This window comes from Brassica napus, unplaced genomic scaffold (assembly GCF_020379485.1).
Source record: "Brassica napus cultivar Da-Ae unplaced genomic scaffold, Da-Ae ScsIHWf_2619;HRSCAF=3368, whole genome shotgun sequence".
In the NCBI taxonomy this organism is placed as follows: domain Eukaryota; kingdom Viridiplantae; phylum Streptophyta; class Magnoliopsida; order Brassicales; family Brassicaceae; genus Brassica; species Brassica napus.
The window spans coordinates 1-7,500 of NW_026015919.1; the positions used below are offsets into that span (position 1 = coordinate 1).

At 33.4% G+C, this 7,500-nt stretch overlaps 1 protein-coding gene and 2 non-coding genes across 3 annotated transcripts in view; 1 reads left to right on the plus strand and 2 right to left on the minus strand.

The window, feature by feature from the left end:
- Positions 1-3,454: 3,454 nt before the first annotated feature.
- Positions 3,455-3,527, minus strand: TRNAT-UGU. The gene has a single exon. It is a non-coding gene; the product is annotated as a tRNA-Thr (tRNA).
- A 1,552-nt stretch (positions 3,528-5,079) lies between these two features.
- On the plus strand, positions 5,080-5,152 carry TRNAF-GAA. The gene has a single exon. It is a non-coding gene; the product is annotated as a tRNA-Phe (tRNA).
- A 1,189-nt stretch (positions 5,153-6,341) lies between these two features.
- LOC111210653 (ATP synthase subunit beta, chloroplastic) overlaps positions 6,342-7,500 on the minus strand; it is a 4,867-nt gene continuing 3,708 nt past the window's right edge. The window contains exon 2 of the mRNA XM_022711196.2: positions 6,342-7,500. This exon is cut by the window's right edge and continues 2,014 nt beyond it. The gene's annotated coding sequence lies outside the window, so the exon portion shown is untranslated.

The window sequence follows — 7,500 nt, forward strand, 5'->3', positions numbered from 1 at the left end:
CGAGAGAAACTAAAAAACAATTAATTGTAAAAAACAATAAAGATATATTATAGAATAAAAAAAAAGAAACAAGAAAAAGTTCTTATTCGAAGCGCCTCGTGATCGTCAACCAATTCTGTGCTTCAATATAATTACCAGGAGTAAGCGTTATAGCCTGTTTCCATACTCGGCGGCTTGAGCAAACCAAGCCTCCGCCATTTCAGAATCTCCTTGTTGAATGGCCTGTTCTCCACGGTCGGAATAGGCGGGTCAATTCCCTCCCTGAGAACCGTACTTGAGAGTTTCCTACCTCATACGGCTCGACACCAACTCTTTTGTTTTGGTGTACCAGTTTTTTTCACTTTAACCTACTTTACTTTATATCTAATTGAATGAGATTTCTTATAGATATTCATTCGGTTTTTCTTGGATTAAACAAAAGAGAGTAATTACATGAGTTTCAACTTTCGTTTTGATTTAATTAATATATTAATTAATCTAATAATAGTTTTATCTTTTCTCCTACCTTCAGAAAAAAAAGGCATGTCCACTGTTATTAGATATTAGAATTTTCTGAAAGGTAACTATCCCGCTTTCATATATAAATTTATATAGAATCGTTGAAAAGACTTTTTTTCATACTTCATATCATAAAAAGAAAAAGACTTACTGTCTTTAGGATCTGATGCTACACCGCTGCTCAATACCTTAGGGGATCCACTCTATTACATAAGTAGATTTCTAAGATTTATCTCATATTATGATATAAATAAACAGCTCTTGTTGTATCGGTCCAAAACCTTTCCAGTTGATCTTTACGGTGCTTCCTCTATCAATTAAATCTTTTTTTTATCCATAGAAAATAAAGTATTTAGGCATATCTAGTCTTCACTTCATATTTCGATCCATGAAGTTTATTTATTTGCTACAGCTGATAAAAATCGTTTTGGACGATGCTTATGTAGAAAGCCTTTTTTTTTTTCTAGTATTTCATTGACTAGCTGTTCGTTCTTTTTTTTCTATAGTGGAGATAGTCGCACGTAATGACAGATCACAGCCATATTATTAAAAGCTTGGGTAAAAAGGTTTTCGTTCTAATGCCCGAAAATAATATTCTAAAGCTTTGGTATGTTCCCCATTACTTGTGTGGATAAGGCCTATATTATAGAGTATATAACTTCGATCATAGGGGTCAATTTCTAGTCGCATAGCTTCATAATAATTCTGTAATGCTTCCGCATAATTTCCTTCAGATTGAGCCGACATCCGTTACGGTCGTCATTCGCTTTAAACGAATTCTCCGTTTCAGAACCGTATGTGAGATTTTCATCTCATACGGCTCCTCCTTTAGGTGCATAATGAAAATAATAAATATATGGATATGGAAAATTTGATGTCATTATGAACTAAGCGGGGCTAATGTTTTTACAGAAATCCCTAGCCAACCTTCTTGTAAAAGATCTTTTCTTACTACCAGTGGATTCATATTCATACTAGATAAAAATAAAAAAGGAAACTCTAACAATTTCTTTGTTCTCAACGCCCCTAAATTTCCAGGAATTAGTCACTTCAACAGTCTTCAATGGTTATACGGGTATCCAAAGTACGGACGAGATGGATTTTTATTGTTCCAACCATTTTAATTAGTCCCAATCCCAAAGAAGAAGAAAAAGGAATCTTTTTGAAGAAAGTTTTCGTGTTGTTGATTTCTCGGCGTAGTGCTTCTTCCCCTGTGCCTCCTATTCGTATATTGTATTAGTCTAGTAGGATTGATCTGTAATACGGGAACCGTAGGTAAAAAACCTTTTGCTCAATACTAGAATTCATATTGAAGCATCTAAGGCTGCACTAATCGTGGATACATGACAGAAGGGATTGCTTTTTTATATTATAAACTTCACCTTCAAAGCGTAGATTTTTTTCAATACTCATTTTTTTCTATTCCAAATCGGTGAGAAATAGAAAAAAATGATAATGATAATCAAATCGCACATCTCTGTAATAAGTAAATGCCTCTTTTTTCTCCGGAAGTTGTCGGAATGACTCGTAATAAGATATCGGCTACAATTGTAAAGGTTTTATCAATAAAATTCCATTTATACGCGATCTTGGCATAGGTAGTAATCCATTCTATAACTCTTTTTATTTCCTTTAACTTTTCTTTTGTGAGAAAATTTTCTCACAAACAAAGGAATTTTATAGTACGAACTAACATAAAAGCGGACTCGTTTTTTTTAAAAAAATATTCTATCTACTTCCAATTTTTCTAGATATAAAATCTACATTTCTTTGCTATGGAAAATGCTGAAGAGCAAACAAGGGATCCAAACCTCCCTACCAATCTATGATACATGAATAGGAAAAGATTCCCCGACAAAATCCCTTACCTTGTCCCTTTTTAGTTTTAATCAAAAAAGCGGGCAAAGGGGAGTTGTCCGAACTCTTGTTTTTAGTGATTTTTTTTTACTTCACTTAGGTTTTTTAAGTCTGGCGAGAGTAATATTCTACGACAAGCAATTCATTTATTTTCAAACCGACGCATTTCCTATCTATTATTTGATTGACTAACCCTTCATATTGGAATGTGTGAAGAGTCAGATGGTTTGGCAATTCCTCGGGGGCAGATGACTCAAGAAGATTTTGAACCAAAGTTCTAGAGTTTTGTTCATCCTTCACTGTAATAATATCTCGGGGTTTGCATCGATAACTTGGTATATCAACTATACGACCATTAACTAAAATATGCCCATGGTTAACTAATTGGCGCGCTTGAGGAATAGTCAAAGCCATACCCAACCGAAAAAGGATGTTATCCAAACGCATTTCAAGTAATTGTAATAAAACTTGACCCGTTGACCCCTTAGCTTTTCCGGCGATACGAACATATTTAAGTAATTGGCGTTCTGTAAGACCATAATGAAAACGCAATTTTTGTTTTTCTTCTAAACGAATACGATATTGAGATTTTTTTCCGGAGCGTGATTGGTTTCTAAGATCGCTTCCTGCCCTAGGCCTTTTACTAGTTAGTCCCGGTAAAGCCCCCAGACGGCGTATTTTTTTAAAACGAGGCCCTCGGTAACGTGACATAAAGACTCCTTTTTTTATTGAAATTGTACAAAAACTAAACAAAATTAAAACTGAACTAAATGATAATGATAAATAACGTAAAATCCACTCCAATAAACTATTGGAATACAAAGAGTCAGAAGATATATTCTCTCAATATACAGATTTTTTTTATTGTATATACAATATATATAAATCAATAAATCACAAAAATTTTCCTTTATTTTCTTCATTTATTTTGCCAAGATCTAACCCTTTTACCCCAATATATATTCCTATATGGAAGTTTATATGACATAATATAAATGGCGTGGTAACTCTTGGAAAAAGGTGAAAGAAGTCTTTTCAATCTTATTTTTTTTTGAAAGTACATTAAAAATCATGTAAAAAAAATGAAAAACTATGTAAAAGCCGGCTATCGGAATCGAACCGATGACCATCGCATTACAAATGCGATGCTCTAACCTCTGAGCTAAGCGGGCTCAACTAAAATAGTGTATACAAATTCACTAAACTACTAGATCGTATTAATTAACTATTCTATTCATATTTTTCCTTATCTATTTAGAATTCATCATATTTTCGATATTCTAGAACAGAATATAGCTCAAATAAATAGTGACTATCATTAAATAAATAAAACAAAACCTTAATGAATTAATATAATATAGCAATATATCGACTTTCTAATTTTGATTTCATGAGTTTCTAAATAAGAAAATTTTAATTAGACCGGAAAGCTTTTTTTTAAAGTTAAATGATATCTGATTTGAAATTCTTGGTTTTTTTGTTCTAACCTCATGCAATTATTATTATTTGATACTTTTTCTCTTTTTATATTCTTTATTATTTTATAGAATTAAATTATTAGAATGAATATTCGAATATTCATTTCGAATATACTTTTTTAGAATTATTCGAATTTCAAATCTACGAAGTAGACTTATAATCTTTTTACATTGCACATTGTAGAATTCTAAGTTTCAATAATGATCATAAATTTCTTTTCATGGAAGTAAAAAAACGAATCGACCGTTCGACTATTTCTTAAAATTGAAGACAACGATGAGAAAAGAAGAACATATATATGTTCTCTAATATATAACCATATTGAATTGCAAATACAAAAATGATAGAATCTTTGTTGATTAAACTAAATCAATATGGATGGGGCTAAAAAAAATGCAAGAAGATACCAAAGAAATAAAATAAGTATCTGTATGTAATGAATTCCAAGGTTTCGTCATAAGAAAAGTGGAAAGACATCATAATGAGATCCTAATCTCAAAGCAAAAGGGGGATATGGCGGAATTGGTAGACGCTACGGACTTAATTGGATTGAGCCTTGGTATGGAAACCTACTAAGTGATAACTTTCAAATTCAGAGAAACCCTGGAATTAACAATGGGCAATCCTGAGCCAAATCCTGGGTTACGCGAACAAACCAGAGTTTAGAAAGCGGGATAGGTGCAGAGACTCAATGGAAGCTGTTCTAACAAATGGAGTTCAATCCCTTGTGTTGAATCAAACGATTCACTTCATAGTCTGATAGATCCTTGGTGGAACTTATTAATCGGACGAGAATAAAGATAGAGTCCCATTCTACATGTCAATACTGACAACAATGAAATTTATAGTAAGATGAAAATCCGTTGACTTTTAAAATCGTGAGGGTTCAGTCCCTCTATCCCCAACCCTACTCCCTAAAAAAGTCTGTTTGACACCTTACCCTTTTTTTAGTTATTCAAGAATTCATTGATCTTTTTTCATTCATCCGACACTTTTACAAACTCGAATTTCTTTTCTTATTATATACAAGTCTTGTGGGATATATCATACATATACAAATGAGAAAGAACTATCGATTTGAATTATTTCGAATCTAAATAATTTTTCATTCTAAAACTTAGAAAGTCTTCTTTTCGAAGATCCAATAAATTCCCGGTCCAATTTTTTCATTTACTACTTTTGCGTTTCTTTTAATTGACATAGACCTAAGTCATCTCATAAAATGAGAATGATACTTCGGTAATGGCCGGGATAGCTCAGTTGGTAGAGCAGAGGACTGAAAATCCTCGTGTCACCAGTTCAAATCTGGTTCTTGGCATAGGATTGATTAATTTTGATAAGTTTATAGTCTTCAAATTAAACGTATCTTTAGTAAAAAAAGTGCAATAATCCTTTATCCCCCTCTCTTTTTTGTTCATGTTGTGGATCCATCCGTTCAAAAAAAATGTATAAGACTTTATACCTAATACATATTCGAAAGGAAAGTTCTGGTTGAAAGAATAAAAAAAAGTAAAAAAAAAAAGATCTATATCTATCTATCTATATCTATCTATAGTATCTATCGTTGAAGGGCAGAAATACCCCCAAGATTCATTAGATTAGATACAATAGAAATAGAATTTTAACCCCCCCATTTATTGTATTGCTTTCCAATCTTATTTATTCATTCCCAGTTATGTGACTAAAGTTGACTAAGTTATGTGCGCGATACAAAGTTCATAATGCAGAACTCTTTTTTTTTTTTTAGTTCATCCTATTGGCTCGGCTTTTAGGAAAAAAGTATCTTTCAAATTGGAGATTAAGCTATCTATAATAATATGAATAAGACCTTAATTCTTCTGTTTGTTTGATCTAAAAACGACTCGAATTCAAAATATTCCGCGAAGGTCCGTAGTTGTAGAAACTAAGACTCATTTTTATCATTCAAATTTTTTATCATTCAATAAGCATCTTGTATTTCATAAAATTGGGGGCAATATAATCCTTACGTAAAGGCCACCCTATCCAACTTTCGGGCATTAAGATCCGTTTCAGCCGCGGATGGCTATCATAAGTGATTCCTAACATATCATAAGATTCCCGTTCTTGAAAATCCGTACTTTTCCAAACCCAGAAAACAGATGGAATTCTGGGATTACTCCTGTGAGTAAATACTTTTATGCAAACTTCTTCCGCTTGATTGACACCATATTCTATTCTCGTAAGATGATACACACTGGCTAAGAGGCCACCTGGTGCCACATCATAGGCACATTGGGAACGTAAATAATTGTAACCATATACATATAAAATTACAGCAATAGAATGCCAATCTTCGGGCTTTATTTGTAAAGTCTCTATTCCTTGGTAATCGAAGCCCAACGATCTATGAACCAGCCCGCGTTTGGCTAGCCAAACGGACAAAGTGCCCTGCATCTTTTTTATTCCCCCACACCTTTTTTTATATAAATTTAAGTATTTCACATTTACCATGAGTTCTAATTTATGAAGATTTTTTTCTTATTCTCTCAAATCCTCCCTAATTCACTAATTCGTGGGAAGATACTGGGCTTTTGTATTTAAAAAATGTTTCAGTAGAGATCTCTGAAGTAGATGATGGTGGATAGAGTAATTCTTGATCATAATTTCCAGTCTGTGTACTGCGTACAACAAAAAACTTGTGATTGGTAGTAAAACACCGATTACCCCGTTGAGGTCTAATTCGATCCTTATAGATTTCTCTAGCTATTTTCTTACGAAGCTTTGTTATAGCGTCTATAACAGCCTCTGGTTTAGGTGGACAACCCGGCAAATAGACATCTACAGGAATTAGCTTATCAACCCCTCGAACAGTACTATAAGAATCGGTACTGAACATCCCCCCTGTAATTGTACACGCTCCCATAGCAATAACATACTTTGGTTCAGGCATTTGTTCATATAATCTCACTAAAGAAGGAGCCATTTTCATTGTTACTGTACCTGCTGTTAAATAAGGTCCGCCTGTCTAGGACTTGATCTTGGTACTAGCCCATAACGATCAAAGTCAAATCGGGAGCCTATTAATGAGGCAAATTCAATAAAACAACAACTGGTACCATAAAGAAGCGGCCATAGGCTGGAAAGTCTTGACCAATTTGAAAGATCATTTAACGTAGTTGAAATAACTGAGTTTTTTGTTGTTCGATCAAGTACGGGAAACTTAATGGAATTCATAATTGTTTCAATGGTTTTTTTTACTTTTTTTTTATTGTTATTGTACAAGTATTCAGGAAACGAACTAAGACCATTCCAACGCTCCTTTTCGCCATGCATAAACTAAACCAAGAATTAGGATAAGCACGAAAATGAAAGCTTCTATAAAAGCGGATACCCCTAGTACATCGAAACTCATTGCCCACGGATACAGAAAAACGGTTTCAACATCAAAAACAACAAAAACTAGAGCAAACATATAATAACGGATTCTAAATTGTAACCAAGCATCCCCGATCGGTTCTATACCTGATTCATAACTAGAAAGTTTCTCCGGCCCCTTCGTAATTGGAGATAAAACCCCGGAAATTAGAAATGCCAAAACAGGAATAGCACTTGATATTATTAAAAATGCCCAGAAAATATCATATTCGTAAAGCAGAAACATAGACGAACTCCTATGAATGTGGAAAAAAACCCGCTTAGTCAATT